This window comes from Artemia sp. Qi Xiang Cuo, chromosome 15 (genome assembly GCF_049724085.1).
Source record: "Artemia sp. Qi Xiang Cuo chromosome 15, ASM4972408v1, whole genome shotgun sequence".
Taxonomy (NCBI): Eukaryota; Metazoa; Arthropoda; class Branchiopoda; order Anostraca; family Artemiidae; genus Artemia; species Artemia sp. Qi Xiang Cuo.
Window position 1 is genome coordinate 58,197,202 of NC_142808.1, and position 17,500 is coordinate 58,214,701.

Consider the following 17,500-nt stretch of genomic DNA (forward strand, 5'->3'; position numbering starts at 1 on the left):
TGAAATATTTGAACATTTGTCAGTTTTCATTTGTTTCTGTAATCTTTTCTAAGTGTTTTTTGAAAATCTAAAAAAAAGAACCAAATTTCAAAAATGTGGCTTAATAGAGCCACAAAGTTTTTCCTAGATACTACGAGAAAACTCTACAATTTTATTGTCGTTTTTTGACTAAACATTTCGTGACGATTTGGAACTTTAACGGTTTTTGAAAATAAAAAAAAGAACCAAATCTCAAAAATATGGCTTAATAGAGCCACAAAGTTGTTCCTAAATACTACGAAAAAATTCGACAATTTTATTGTCTTTTTTTGGCTAAGCATTTCGTGACGATTTGAAACTTTAACGGACACGATAGGATACCTAGATCATTTGATGCATTTGAAATATTTGAACATTTGTCAGTTTTCTTTTGTTTCTGTAACCTTTTCTAAGTGTTTTTTGAAAATCTAAAAAAAGAACCAAATTTCAAAAATCTGGCATAATAGAGCCACAAAGTTGTTTCTAGATACTACGACAAAATTTGACAATTTTATTGTTTTTTTTTTACTAAGCATTTCGTGACGATTTGAAACTTTAACAGAAACGATAGGTTACCTAGATCATTTCATATATTTGAAATATTTTAAACTATTTCAATTTTCATTTGTTTCTGTAACCGTTTCAAAATGTTTTTGAAAATCGAAAAAAAACCCAAAATTTCAAAAATATGGCTTAATAGAGCCACAAAGTTTTTCCTAAATTCTACGAGAAAACTCGACAATTTTATTGTCTTCTTTTTTTTGCCTAAGAATTTCTTGACGATTTGAAACTTTAACGGAAACGATAGGATACCTAGATCATTTGATACCTTTGAAATATTTGAACATTTTTCAGTTTTCATTTGTGTCTGTAACCTTATCAGTGTTTTTTGAAAATCGAAAAAAAGAACCAAATTTCAAAAATGTGGCTTAATAGAGCCACAAAGTTTTTCCTAGATACTATGAGAAAACTCGACAATTTTATGGTCTTTTTTTGGCTAAACATTTCGTGACAACCTGAAACTTTAACGGAACCAATAGAATATCGAGATCATTTGATACATTTGAAATATTTGAACATTTTTCAGTTTTCATTTGTTTCTGTAACCGTTTCAAAATGTTTTTGAAAATAAAAAAAAAGAACCAAATTTCAAAAATATGGCTTAATAGAGCCACAAAGTTTTTCCTAAATACTACAAGAAAACTCGACAATTTTATCTTCTTTCTTTTACTAAGCATTTTGTGACGACTTGAAGCTTTAACAGAAACGATAGGATTCCTAGATCATTTGATACATTTGAAATGTTTGAACATTTTTCAGTTTTCATTGGTTTCTGTAAATTTTCAGTGTTTTTGAAAATCGAAAAAAAACAACCAAATTTAAAAAATGTGGCTTAATAGAGCCAAAAATTTTTTCCTAAATACTACGATAAAACTCGACATTTTTTTTGTATTTTTTGTGGATAAGCATTTTGTGACGACCTTAAACTTTAACGAAAACGACAGGATACCTAGATCATTTGATACATTTGAAATATTTGAATATTTTTCAGTTTTCATTTGTGTCTGTAACCTTTTCAAAGTGTTTTTTGAAAATCGAAAAAAAGAACCAAATTTCAAAATGTGGCTTAATAGATCCACAAAGTTTTTCCTAGATACTACGAGAAAACTCGACAATTTTAGTGTATCTTTTTTGGCTAAGCATTTCGTGACGACCTGAAACTTTAACGGAACCGATAGAATATCTAGATCATATGATACTTTTGAAATATTTGAACATTTTTCAGTTTTCATTTGTGTCTGTAACCTTATCAGTGTTTTTTGAAAATCGAAAAAAAGAACCAAATTTCAAAAATGTGGCTTAATAGAGCCACAAAGTTTTTCCTAGATACTACGAGAAAAATCGACAATTTTAAGGTCTTTTTTTGGCTAAGCATTTCGTGACAACCTGAAACTTTAACGGAACCAATAGAATATCTAGATCATTTGATACATTTGAAATATTTGAACATTTTTCAGTTTTCATTTGTTTCTGTAACCGTTTCAAAATATTTTTGAAAATCAAAAAAAAGAACCAAATTTCAAAAATATGGCTTAATAGAGCCACAAAGTTTTTCCTAAATACTACGAGAAAACTCGAAAATTTTATTGTCTTTTTTTTGGCTAAGCATCTCGTGACGACCTGAAACTTTGACGGAACCGATAAGATACCTAGATCATTTGATACATTTGAAATATTTGAACATTTGTCAGTTTTCATTTGTTTCTGTAACCTTTTCTAAGTGTTTTTTGAAAATCTAAAAAAAAGAACCAAATTTCAAAAATGTGGCTTAATAGAGCCACAAAGTTTTTCCTAGATACTACGAGAAAACTCTACAATTTTATTGTCGTTTTTTGACTAAACATTTCGTGACGATTTGGAACTTTAACGGTTTTTGAAAATAAAAAAAAGAACCAAATCTCAAAAATATGGCTTAATAGAGCCACAAAGTTGTTCCTAAATACTACGAAAAAATTCGACAATTTTATTGTCTTTTTTTGGCTAAGCATTTCGTGACGATTTGAAACTTTAACGGACACGATAGGATACCTAGATCCTTTGATGCATTTGAAATATTTGAACATTTGTCAGTTTTCTTTTGTTTCTGTAACCTTTTTTAAGTGTTTTTTGAAAATCTAAAAAAAGAAACCAAATTTCAAAAATGTGGCTTAATAGAGCCACAAAGTTTTTCCTAGATACTACGAGAAAATTCGACAATTTTATTGTCTTTTTTTTACTAAGCATTTCGTGACGATTTGAAACTTTAACGGAAACGATAGGTTACCTAGATCATTTCATATATTTGAAATATTTTAACCTTTTTCAATTTTCATTTGTTTCTGTAACCGTTTCAAAATGTTTTTGAAAATCGAAAAAAAAAAACAAATTTCAAAAATATGGCTTAATAGAGCCACAAAGTTTTTCCTAAATTCTACGAGAAAACTCGACAATTTTATTGTCTTATTTTTTTTTGCCTAAGCATTTCTTGACGATTTGAAGCATTAAAGGAAACGATAGCATACCTAGATCATTTGATACCTTTGAAATATTTGAACATTTTTCAGTTTTCATTTGTGTCTGTAACCTTATCAGTGTTTTTTGAAAATCGAAAAAAAGAACCAAATTTCAAAAATATGGCTTAATAGAGCCACAAAGTTTTTCCTAGATACTACGAGAAAAATCGACAATTTTATGGTCTTTTTTGGCTAAACATTTCGTGACGACCTGAAACTTTAACGGAACCAATAGAATATCTAGATCATTTGATACATTTGAAATATTTGAACATTTTTCAGTTTTCATTTGTTTCTGTAACCGTTTCAAAATGTTTTTGAAAATAAAAAAAAGAACCAAATTTCAAAAATATGGCTTAATAGAGCCACAAAGTTTTTCCTAAATACTACAAGAAAACTCGACAATTTTATCTTCTTTCTTTTACTAAGCATTTTGTGACGACTTGAAGCTTTAACAGAAACGATAGGATTCCTAGATCATTTGATACATTTGAAATGTTTGAACATTTTTCAGTTTTCATTGGTTTCTGTAACTTTTCAGTGTTTTTGAAAATCGAAAAAAAACAACCAAATTTAAAAAATGTGGCTTAATAGAGCAAAAAAGTTTTTCATAAATACTACGATAAAACTCTAAAATTTTTTTGTATTTTTTTTGGATAAGAATTTCGTGACGACCTGAAACTTTAACGAAAACGACAGGATACCTAGATCATTTGATACATTTGAAATATTTGAATATTTTTCAGTTTTCATTTGTGTCTGTAACCTTTTCAAAGTGTTTTTTGAAAATCGAAAAAAAGAACCAAATTTCAAAATGTGTCTTAATAGATCCACAAAGTTTTTCCTAGATACTACGAGAAAACTCGACAATTTTAGTGTATCTTTTTTGGCTAAGCATTTCGTGACGACCTGAAACTTTAACGGAACCGTTAGAATATCTAGATCATTTGATACTTTTGAAATATTTGAACATTTTTCAGTTTTCATTTGTGTCTGTAACCTTATCAGTGTTTTTTGAAAATCGAAAAAAAGAACCAAATTTCAAAAATGTGGCTTAATAGAGCCACAAAGTTTTTCCTAGATACTACGAGTAAACTCGACAATTTTATGGTCTTTTTTTGGCTAAGAATTTCGTGACGACCTGAAACTTTAACGGAACCAATAGAATATCTAGATCATTTGATACATTTGAAATATTTGAACATTTTACAGTTTTCATTTGTTTCTGTAACCGTTTCAAAATATTTTTGAAAATCAAAAAAAAGAACCAAATTTCAAAAATATGGCTTAATAGAGCCACAAAGTTTTTCCTAAATACTACGAGAAAACTCGAAAATTTTATTGTCTTTTTTTTGGCTAAGCATCTCGTGACGACCTGAAACTTTGACGGAACCGATAAGATACCTAGATCATTTGATACATTTGAAATATTTGAACATTTGTCAGTTTTCATTTTTTTCTGTAACCTTTTCTAAGTGTTTTTTGAAAATCTAAAAAAAAGAACCAAATTTCAAAAATGTGGCTTAATAGAGCAACAAAGTTTTTCCTAGATACTACGAGAAAACTCGACAATTTTATTGTCGTTTTTTGACTAAACATTTCGTGACGATTTGGAACTTTAACGGTTTTTGAAAATAAAAAAAAGAACCAAATCTCAAAAATATGGCTTAATAGAGCCACAAAGTTGTTCCTAAATACTACGAAAAAATTCGACAATTTTATTGTCTTATTTTGGCTAAGCATTTCGTGACGATTTGAAACTTTAACGGACACGATAGGATACCTAGATCATTTGATGCATTTGAAATATTTGAACATTTGTCAGTTTTCATTTGTTTCTGTAACCTTTTCTAAGTGTTTTTTGAAAATCTAAAAAAAGAAACCAAATTTCAAAAATGTGGCTTAATAGAGCCACAAAGTTTTTCCTAGATACTACGAGAAAATTCGACAATTTTATTGTATTTTTTTTTACTAAGCATTTCGTGACGATTTGAAACTTTAACGGAAACGATAGGTTACCTAGATCATTTCATACATTTGAAATATTTTAACCTTTTTCAATTTTCATTTGTTTCTGTAACCGTTTCAAAATGTTTTTGAAAATCGAAAAAAAAAAACAAATTTCAAAAATATGGCTTAATAGAGCCACAAAGTTTTTCCTAAATTCTACGAGAAAACTCGACAATTTTATTGTCTTCTTTTTTTTTGCCTAAGCATTTCTTGACGATTTGAAGCATTAACGGAAACGATAGGATACCTAGATCATTTGATACCTTTGAAATATTTGAACATTTTTCAGTTTTCATTTGTGTCTGTAACCTTATCAGTGTTTTTTGAAAATCGAAAAAAAGAACCAAATTTAAAAAATGTGGCTTAATAGAGCCACAAAGTTTTCCCTAGATACTACGAGAAAACTCGACAATTTTATGGTCTTTTTTTGGCTAAACATTTCGTGACGACCTGAAACTTTAACGGAACCAATAGAATATCGAGATCATTTGATACATTTGAAATATTTGAACATTTTTCAGTTTTCATTTGTTTCTGTAACCGTTTCAAAATGTTTTTGAAAATAAAAAAAAAGAACCAAATTTCAAAAATATGGCTTAATAGAGCCACAAAGTTTTTCCTAAATACTACGAGAAAACTCGACAATTTTATCTTCTTTTTTTTACGAAGCATTTTGTGACGACTTGAAACTTTAACAGAAACGATAGGATTCCTAGATCATTTGATACATTTGAACTATTTGAACATTTTTCAGTTTTCATTGGTTTCTGTAAATTTTCAGTGTTTTTGAAAATCGAAAAAAAAAAACCAAATTTAAAAAATGTGGCTTAATAGAGCCACAAAGTTTTTCCTAAATACTACGATAAAACTCGACAATTTTATTGTCTTTTTTGTGGCTAAGCATTTCGTGACGACCTGAAACTTTAACGCAAACGACAGGATACCTAGATCATTTGATACATTTGAAATATTTGAATATTTTTCAGTTTTCATTTGTGTCTGTAACCTTTTCAAAGTGTTTTTTGAAAATCGAAAAAAAGAACCAAATTTCAAAATGTGGCTTAATAGATCCACAAAGTTTTTCCTAGATACTACGAGAAAACTCGACAATTTTAGTGTATCTTTTTTGGCTAAGCATTTCGTGACGACCTGAAACTTTAACGGAACCGATAGAATATCTAGATCATTTGATACTTTTGAAATATTTGAACATTTTTCAGTTTTCATTTGTTTCTGTAACCGATTCAAAATGTTTTTGAAAATCGAAAAAAAAGAGACAAATCTCAAAATATGGCTTAATAGAGCCACAAAGTTTTTCCTAAATACTACGAAAAAATTCGACAATTTTATGGTCTTTTTTTGGCTAAGCATTTCGTGACGATTTGAAACTTTAACGGACACGATAGGATACCTAGATCATTTGATGCATTTGAAATATTTGATTATTTGTCAGTTTTCATTTGTTTCTGTAACCTTTTCTAAGTGTTTTTTGAAAATATAAAAAAAAAAACAAATTTCAAAAATGTGTCTTAATAGAGCCACAAAGTTTTTTCTAGATACTACGAGAAAATTCGACAATTTTATTGTCTTTTTTTTTTACTAAGCATTTCGTGACGATTTGAAACTTTAACGGAAACGATCGGTTACCTAGATCATTTTATACATTTGAAATATTTGAACCTTTTTCAATTTTCATTTGTTTCTGTAACCGTTTCAAAATGTTTTTGAAAATCGAAAAAAAAACCAAATTTCTAAAATATGTCTTAATAGAGCCACAAAGTTTTTCCTAAATTCTAAGAGAAAACTCGACAATTTTATTGTCTTATTTTTTTTTTGCATAAGCATTTCTTGACGATTTGAAACTTTAGCGGAAGCGACAGGATACCTAGATCATTTGATACCTTTGAAATATTTGAACATTTTTCAGTTTTGATTTGTGTCTGTAACCTTATCAGTGTTTTTTGAAAATCGAAAAAAAGAACCAAATTTCAAAAATGTGGCTTAATAGAGCCACAAAGTTTTTCCTAGATACTACGAGAAAACTCGACAATTTTAAGGTCTTTTTTTGGCTAAGCATTTCGTGACGACCTGAAACTTTAACGGAACCAATAGAATATCTAGATCATTTGATACATATGAAATATTTGAACATTTTCAGTTTTCGTTTGTTTCTGTAACCGTTTCAAAATGTTTTTGAAAATAAAAAAAAAGAACCAAATTTCAAAAATATGGCTTAATAGAGCCACAAAGTTTTTCCTAAATACTACGAGAAAATTCGAAAATTTTATTGTCTTTTTTTTGGCTAAGCATTTCGTGACGACCTGAAACTTTGACGGAACCGACAAGATACCTAGATCATTTGATACATTTGAAATATTTGAACATTTGTAAGTTTTCATTTGTTCCTGTAACCTTTTCGAAGTGTTTTTTGAAAATCTAAAAAAAAGAACCAAATTTCAAAAATGTGGCTTAATAGAGCCACAAAGTTTTTCCTAGATACTACGAGAAAACTCGACAATTTTATTGTCTTTTTTTTGACTAAAAATTTCGTGACGATTTGGAACTTTAACGGTTTTTGAAAATCAAAAAAAGAACCAAATCTCAAAAATATGGCTTAATAGAGCCACAAAGTTGTTCCTAAATACTACGAAAAAATTCGACAATTTTATTGTCTTTTTTTGGCTAAGCATTTCGTGACGATTTGAAACTTTAACGGACACGATAGGATACCTAGATCATTTGATGCATTTGAAATATTTGAACATTTGTCAGTTTTCATTTGTTTATGTAACCTTTTTTAATTGTTTTTTTAAAATCTAAAAAAAGAACCAAATTTCAAAAATGTGGCTTAATAGAGCCACAAAGTTTTTCATATATAATACGATAAAATTCGACAATTTTATTGTTTTTTTTTTACTAAGCATTTCGTGACGATTTGAAACTTTAACGGAAACGATAGGTTACCTAGATCATTTCATATATTTGAAATATTTGAACCTTTTTCAATTTTCATTTGTTTCTGTAACCGTTTCAAAATGTTTTTGAAAATCGAAAAAAAAACCAAATTTATAAAATATGTCTTAATAGAGCCACAAAGTTTTTCCTAAATTCTAAGAGAAAACTCGACAATTTTATTGTCTTCTTTTTTTTGCCTAAGCATTTCTTGACGATTTGAAACTTTAACGGAAACGATAGGATACCTAGATCATTTGATACCTTTGAAATATTTGAACATTTTTCAGTTTTCATTTGTGTCTGTAACCTTATCAGTGTTTTTTGAAAATCGAAAAAAAGAACCAAATTTCAAAAATGTGGCTTAATAGAGCCACAAAGTTTTTCCTAGATACTACGAGAAAAATCGACAATTTTATGGTCTTTTTTTGGCTAAGCATTTCGTGACAACCTGAAACTTTAACGGAACCAATAGAATATCTAGATCATTTGATACATTTGAAATATTTGAACATTTTTCAGTTTTCATTTGTTTCTGTAACCGTTTCAAAATGTTTTTGAAAATAAAAAAAAAGAACCAAATTTCAAAAATATGGCTTAATAGAGCCACAAAGTTTTTCCTAAATACTACGAGAAAACTCGACAATTTTATCGTCTTTTTTTGGCTAAGCATTTCGTGACGACCTGAAACTTTGACGGAACATTTAAGATACCTAGATCATTTGATACATTTGAAATATTTGAACATTTTTCAGTTTTCATTTGTTTCTGTAACCGTTTCAAAATTTTTTTGAAAATCGAAAAAAAAGAACCAAATTTCAAAAATATGGCTTAATAGAGCCACAAAGTTTTTCCTAAATGCTACGAAAAAACTCGACAATTTTATTGTCTTTTTTTGGCTAAGCATTTTGTGACGATTTGAAACTTTAACGGAAACGATAGGATACCTAGATCATTTGGTACATTTGAAATATTTGAACATTTTTCAGTTTTCATTTGTTTTTGTAACCTTTTTATAATATTTTTGTGAATCGAAAAAAAGAAGTAAATTTCAAAAATGTGGCTTAATAGAAGCGTAATCTCAGCTGTTATTTGATGACAAAGCCATCGTCTCGCGTTGGCACATTAATAATCTTCTACTGCAAAGAAAGAACATACCAAAATTTGGTATAACCTATCAATAACATAGAACATACTAATGACATGCAACATGCCAAAAAATAACATACACATAGAATACAAAATTTAAGTGGTAAAAAAGATGTTCAAGAGTCTCACATGAAGCGATTTATGTTTTTTTTTATTTGACTATTATTTTCAACTGTTAATGCGTTTGACTTGCTGAATAAAAGAGCTATTAATCAATAATAATGGAGCCTGCAACTTATTTTAGGAGGCACTGAAGCAACAAATTCCAAAAATTTAAACAAAAAAAAAGAATCAATGGAGAAATCTTCATTAGATTCAATGGGAACCATGCTAAGTTTTTATGCTTGAAATATAATCATCTAGTACTATCTAAAAGCTGTAATGTTGCATTATGTTCTAACATGATGTTGTTGGGATTTTAGTAAGTTCACTGGTAGAAGAATCTGTTGGCTTGAAAAACGGTGTAGAATTTGCCTTATAATTCTACTACTACTACCAACAACTAATTGCAGTACCAAATCTTATCGGGTCAACTCAGCTGTGCACACTCCTCCTTCACCCCAATCTTTTAAAAGTTTCCCTCACACTCCTTTAAATCGTTTCATTTGTCAGGTTCACACCCCATAGGAGGACGTACTGGAGTATTTGTTAAATATCCCGACCCACTCAAGAATTTTGATCTGTAGGATCTGGGAAAAACCTGTTTGTCTGTCTGCAGTAGGTTATAAATAGCTTAGTCTCATTGACGGAAACTACGATGCAAGTATATTTTTGCTAAATATTTAATATATAGAGGTAATTAGGTTAGGTATTTAACATAATACGTCCTGAACGGCCTGATTTCCATGATTCTCTGTTGTAGTTTCCATAATTTTATATTATATTTTCATCATATTTTGGTTTATTTCATTATGATTAACCTAACTTCGCTTCTTGAGTGTGATCTGTGTAATTAACAAGTACCATTTTTGACACTTATTGTTCTTATTGTGTTCAGTCTATTAGGCTTTTTCAGACCTTATAGTGTCCCAGTCTCCCCAAGATGAAAAAGTGACAAAATGCACTAAAAGTTTTCTTTCACAACCCTGACTGCAAGCATTCTCTCTTCTCTATAGTGGTAGCTGGGTTATTTAACAAGTACCCGTACTGGTTTTATTTAGCCCCAGTTAGATGACCAAAAGTTTTGGAAACATTTCCTACCGTACAACCCCACCTAGCTTAACTTATCTTTCATTGTACTCCTACAAAGTTGAATAGAATCGCATTTTTATGTTTGACCAGTCATATTTTTTTGGTCGCTTAATGTTTGATGTATCATCAGTCAATTAAGTACAAAAAAAAAAAAACAATCCTTAGACATTCCTTCTGTTAAATATCTGCTTGATAACTAGCAATTTATTTGCATCCAATATCCTAATCGTAGTTTGAAGACCTGTTTTTCTGTTCCTCAGTTTTTTTTTAGTTTCGAAACACCCTGCATCTTGGCTAATATGATTTTTAAAATCTTTGTCGTTGAAAATCGTGTAAATATTCTTTGGAAATCACCATCTTTACTAAAATACTACCTAATGATGGTTTGATGGATTTCCAAAGTATTTGGATCGTTAGGGATGTGGAGGTGAATAATTTAGTGATTTGTTGGAATAGGTTCAGGGAGTGTCAATTGGGGAAAATAAGGGGGAGGGGGTAAATCTTTTTCCAAAATCTAGGGTCGTTAATTTTGTTTATATTCAATTCGTTCAATTGAAGTATCGAAAAACATATTTTTCGGTTGAAATACCGAGAAAGGAATTTTTTTAATCTTGAGGAATTATTGTTAAGTGAGCTAATCATTGTCTATATTAAGTTAGCTAAGCGAGTTAAACTCAACCTGAAGAAAATGATTGATTAGGATACTTTTATGTAAACAAGTTTAAGGCAATGTATAAAATGGCGGGGAGGTGGCATGAGAATATGGCTGACAATGACATTCATGAGAATATCTTTGACAATGACATTCTGAATGAATAATTATTGGTGAAATTAGTTCCTACAAGGTTACTAAAAAGATTCGTTGTGTTAGAGTCAGTTGGACGACTCAAGACATGATATGTATGGTCATCAAGTGGGTGCTTGTCACCATTGATTCTACTCATGAATTAATGTATCTCTGACACTGACATCCTGAATGTATAATTTTTGCTAAAATTAGTCCTTACAATCCCTTCAGCATTTCTATCCCAACTCTCGTCTTACTTTGCCATATGAATGTTAGTAGCAAATGCTGTTAATGCAGACGAGCTCTTTTGAAACTTATTATGAGCTCTTATTTTAAAATTAAGATGAATAAAAGATTATTAATTCCAATAATTTTTTGGATCCTTGTGACCTCTGTGAGCTTATATTTTAGTTCAGGGTATGTAAGAACTATCTGCCTTAAGGAAGATGGTATTTAATTTTTTTTTTCAAGAGTGTTGCGATCAGGACAAAAAACTGCAATCCACTGACTTGAGAAGCATGAATTCTGATTTCAGATAAGCTACTTTTGGTAGTATTTTCAATACTACCAACTATTTTTGGTATATTTTTAATATACCAAAAATTTCAACTTCAAAATATTTTCAATTGTATTGAAAGTAGGACTCCATAAAATATAATTGGAATGAAGGACTCAAAAACACAAAATTATATCCATAGACGTTACGAAGAAGAATTGTAAATTCAAAATTAGCTCTTATAGCTAAATTGTCTTCAAGTTCTCTTCAGTACATTAAAAGTTGGACTTGACAGCACATAATTAAAATCCACTGACTTGAGGAACATGAATTCTGGCTTCAGAATTAGCTACTTGTGGCATAATTAAATATTTTCAATAGTATTGTACGCAGGATTAGGCAAAGCACATGCAGAATCAAGGACTCGAAAAAAACAAAATTAATCCCCATAGACGTTTTTACTTCTATTACCATTTTACGTTTATTTACGTTTTTACGTTTTCGTCTACTTTTTCGTTTCCGTTTCATCTACGTTTTAAGTTTCATTTTCGATTTACGTTTAGATTTAGTTTACGTTTCGTTTATGTTTTACGTTTCGTCTACGTTTTCTATTGCGTTTTTAAGTTTGCGTTTTTACGTTTACGTTTTCTATTTACGTTCTACGTTTATTACCCATAGACGTTACGAAGACGAGTTGTAACTTCAGAATTCGGTGGTTGTAGCTGGATTATCTTCAAATTCTCTTCAATGACACTGAAAAATAAATTAGACAAGACAGAACTAAAATCCACTGACTTCAGGAACATGAATTCTGATTTTAGAATTAGCCACTTGTGGCATGATTATCTCTCAGTTCTTTTCTGTGATATTGAAATCGTGACTCTACAAAACGAAATTAGAATACACTGACAGAAAAAAGGCACTGATAAAAAGAAAGATATCTCTTCTTTGCGTTAAGTATTTTGAGTATTGTAAATTCATTCTGTTTCTCACTCCATAGTACCGGAATAGAAAGATATTATCACAATTTGAGACGAATAATGTTTTTAGTGAAGTTATTGTTGTAAGCAAAAAGCTTTCGGGTTTCAGCAATAATAAATTTCCACCGTTCTACTATCTAGAACCCAATGTCTTAACCAAGGGAGTGCTGGGATTGACCCCCCCCCCACCTAAAATATTTGTCTGTCTGGTAAAAAAAAGGAAACGAATTGTATATAAAGAACTTTTTGATGCGCTTTGTAAAGTTTTTTTTTATTCTCTCCATCTGAACGAAAATCCTGGACATGGCTTCGCCTGAAACTATATGCTTTTTGTAATAGTGTTTTCTTTTTTAGTGTTTTTTTTCTACTTCGCTATTTATTTTGTTGTTGTTAGTAGATAAATAGGCCTACCAGGAACCCTAGCGTCGCTCGGGCCCTGGCACTCAGTGCGTGACAGGATTGTATATTGTGATTTCCAATCATAGATTAGCATAATTATTGCGTTGTTCTTTAGTTTTAAGTCATGAGGTGGCAAATCTGCAATTTCAGTTGAATTAAGAAACTAGTATGAATTCAATTTCTCCTCTTTCCTATTTATGCTTCACATAAGCATACATTTTATAGGATTTGTATTCTCCTGGGATTTGTTGTGATTCTCGCTGTTGCTTCTTTTCTAACCGCAGATTTCGTGTACGATACGATATAATGTTCGTTGTTGTTTGTCTTTTAACCGCAGATCTCATTGTGCTTCATTTTTGTTTATTATTGCTTCAGGCATTTTTCCTTGCCTTTTGCTATAGCTGTTGGAATTCCTCTATCAGCATGTCTAGTTTCGCATGACGTCATAGATACCCAAAAAACTTTTCAAGTTTTTCCCAGTAATTATATTTTTGCTTCAATTACGTTGTTACTTTGCTATTATGCATTAGCATTGTTATTGTTTTATTCTTTTAATTTTAAGTCATAGGGTGGATAATCAGCAATTTCAATTGGATTAAGAAATCCTGGCTTTAATTAAATTTCTCCTTCCTGTTTGTCCTTCACAGACGCTAAAAACCACGTTCCTACATTTTGTTGTAATTTCTGAAAGATCTAAATTACGCATTAGTATAATTATCGTGTTGTACTTTGGCTTTAAGTCATGTGGTGTCAAATCAGCCATTTCAATTGAATTAAGAAATTCTGGCGTGGAATCAACTCTTACTTCTTATTTATGCTTCACAGACGCTAAAATAATACTTTCCTTCATTCCATTTGACTTGTCTTTTAACCGCAGATTTTATTTGCAATTCTTTTGATTCTCGTTATCGCTTGTTCCTTGTCTTTTGCTTCAGCTGTTAGGAGTCATCTTGCAGGTTTTGCTTGAAATATCTTGTTATATAATTTATTTTAAAAACTTTTTCCACGAAATAAGTTTTTTTCAAAGAAAATTAAAGAGCTCCATTAAACCAAAAATTAGTAAAAATAAAGTGAAATAATCTTCCAAGTGTAAAACTACCACACCATCAACAAATAAACGAAACCCAAAACTAACAGAAATTACAATAAATAACCGAGTCAAACTCAAAAGGAGTGCAAATTCCCATGAGTATGGCTGACAACCCCCATGGCTTCTGAAGAGCAAAACGTAATTCGCACATTATTGAAAAAGAATCCTAATGAATATGGTTGACGGTTTAATATATATATATATATATATATATATATATATATATATATATATATATATATATATATATATATATATATATATATATATATATATATATATATATATATATATATATATATATATATATATATATATATATATATATATATATATATATATATATATATATATATATATATATATATATATATATATATATATATATATATATATATATATATATATATATATATATATATATATATATATATATATATATATATATATGTATATATATATATATATATATATATATATATATTTATGTAAGGATATTTATTCCTTAAAATCTTGACAATTTTTTATGTATTAAAGTTAAAAAAGCGGAAACATTCAAAAAAGATAATGTTTCTTAAGGTATTTTGCCACTTAGCTTGATTCCGTATTGCTCGCGCTTCCTTCGCCTTAATACTGTTTCCATAGGATTTTCAGAGGCAAATAAAATATTTTTTAAAATAAGCACTGTTCTTTGGATTTTCATAGAATATTATGCTCCTTTGACTGACCGTATACCAAACAGTAGGCTGTATTAAAAATATGATCCGATCCCACTTCCTAGGCTTGTAATGAAAGAAAGGTTAAGATGGCTAGGCCATGTTTTACGGATGAAAAATGGTTCATTGCCAAATATAGTGCTTTTGGACATCCATATAGAGCTAAATGAAAAGCACGTCATCCTTGAATTTGGTGAGGAGAGGTCATACGGAAGAACTTGAAGGAAACTGTAACTTCATGGAAGGGGTAGAGAGTGAAGCTCTAATTAGACTTAGATGTAGGAGGGGCGTGTGTAGCTATGCTGGCCTCAAGCGGGTTGGTGCTGCAGAGAGCTATTTGTAGTAGTACATAGTATTTCTGGCAGTTATACAATTTTCTATAGATACTTTAAAAAGGATGAGGTCACGAGAGAAATAAATGAAGAATAGTCAAGAGAGCAAGAAACAAGACAATTCAAATAAAGAAAAATATATGCACAAAGAGATCAATATCACTCGCCACCTAAATTCCTACCTAAATTGGTAATATTCCCTTTCCTCCTCGACATCAAATCGCCTAAGAATTGGCGCTCCTGGAACTTCCTATAATTCTACAAGATATTCTCCATTTCTCTATTCTTAGAGGTTTATTCAAGAATTCCATGTTACTCCTTTTTCCTAGATGTTGAACATTTTTTTTTTAATCTTTTCATTTCAAATAAACGAAAATGCCCCGCTTTCCTTCATTTAAAAAGATAATCGTTGCATCTTCATTTTAGACCGAAAAAAATCTTCCCTCCTACTCTTGTGAATTGGTGCCCCCGCAAGAGTTCCTCTACGCTTAGAGTTTCCTATAATTTCCTTCAAGGAAATGCCTTTTTTAGCCTCACACTCTTCTCTTCTATCGATCATCTAATTTCCAGAGAAGATCTCCTTCAGAAATAGAAGTGGAAAACGCTCGTGACATTATTTTCTATCAAACTTTAAAACTTTTTGGTCTATTATTCCTCACCATGTAACAACAGGTTAATCCACCTAATTTTTAGAAAATGAAATACTGAAGGTTAACTATCGTATTATTGCCAAGACGAGACAACCTGCAGTGAATGCTTCAAAAACAGTTTTCTAATACGCGGCAACTCGATTTTCCCAAGGAAGACTAGAGTGGGGGCAATTCTAGGGAGGCGGGCTTAGTGAATGCTTTGACTAGAGGCAAATTTGGTTCCTTGATCAATCCTTAGTGGTCGTCGTCAGTGGTGACCGTTTTATCTGTCAGGTGCCTTGAAAACTATCATGAAAAATGGAGATTTTTTTGTCATACAACCGTATATCCATACAATAAAACATCCATACAAAAAAAAAATTAAATAAAACACCAACCATATTACAATATGTATAATCAGTCATAAAGTAACACCCACCGACGTATCCGACCAAAGATGTTGATAAAGAATTTATTCATTCTAATACATATATTTTGTCCATGTTATCCGACAAATGATGTCGATAGAAAAAAGTTGAATAATTTCGAAGTCCCAAAAAAAATTTAGTCCAAAAAAAAGTGCTACTACAAACGATATTTTTCTTATAGTAAAAGTCACGACTAACATTTCTATATAATTCTCATTTTGAATTTGGAAAATATTAAATATGATTTTTTTATTTTTAAAGTATGTTTCATGTCATTCTAAGAGATGTAAAAAAAAGTTGAAAAAATATCATGTTAAAAAAAAGTTGGGGTGGAGTGGGGGGTAAAAGGAGAGAGGGAGGGTATGAAGGGTGGGGGAGGGTTTAAGAGAGGGAGGGGTATAGGGATAGGGGAAGGACTTAGGGCCCAAGCATCAGAAGAAATTGTCTGTCTGGTTTGCATCTCAAATCAACGTTGTATGCATATTCTCACGATGATGCCATCAAAATGCTCCGAAACAGGTCATTGTTAACACTTGCCAAAAATCCAATTGATAAATCGAATGTGCAAATAAATTGTTACGATATTGTGACGCTTAATATCTGTTTGCAAATGTCCCGGAAACAAAACCTTGGATGCATTTCTAAAATCATAATATGTTCAATGACTTGTTGGTTCGGACGAGTAACGTGTCGTTCTTTTACCTTAGGAAATCACTGGTCTCACGTTCGATTCCTACATCAAACACAAATTTCATGAAATCAATGGGAATTTGAATAGAATGTAAAAAAATCATATCATTTGTAAAGAAAACATATCATCATTAGAGTACAATAAAAAGACATCAACAAAAAACTTTTAAAATAAAAATCCATATATTCATACAATAAAACTTCCATATAAAGAAAACATTAAATAAAACACCAACAATATAACAATACGTATAATCAATCATAAAGTAATACACATATTCAACCATATATCAAAACCATTCCTACAACAACAAACAGACTTCCGTACAATAAAATATCAAATATAACACCAATACACTGAACAATAAAAATAAAACATCCATACAATAAAACATCAATACAGTAAACAATAAAACATCCATATAAAAAAAACATTAAATAAAACATCAGTCATACAAAAAAAAAATCAAATATAACATCAACCATATAACAATACGTATAATCAATCATAAAGTAACACACATATTCAACCATACATCAAAAACCATCACTACAGTAACAACCAGACATCCATACAATA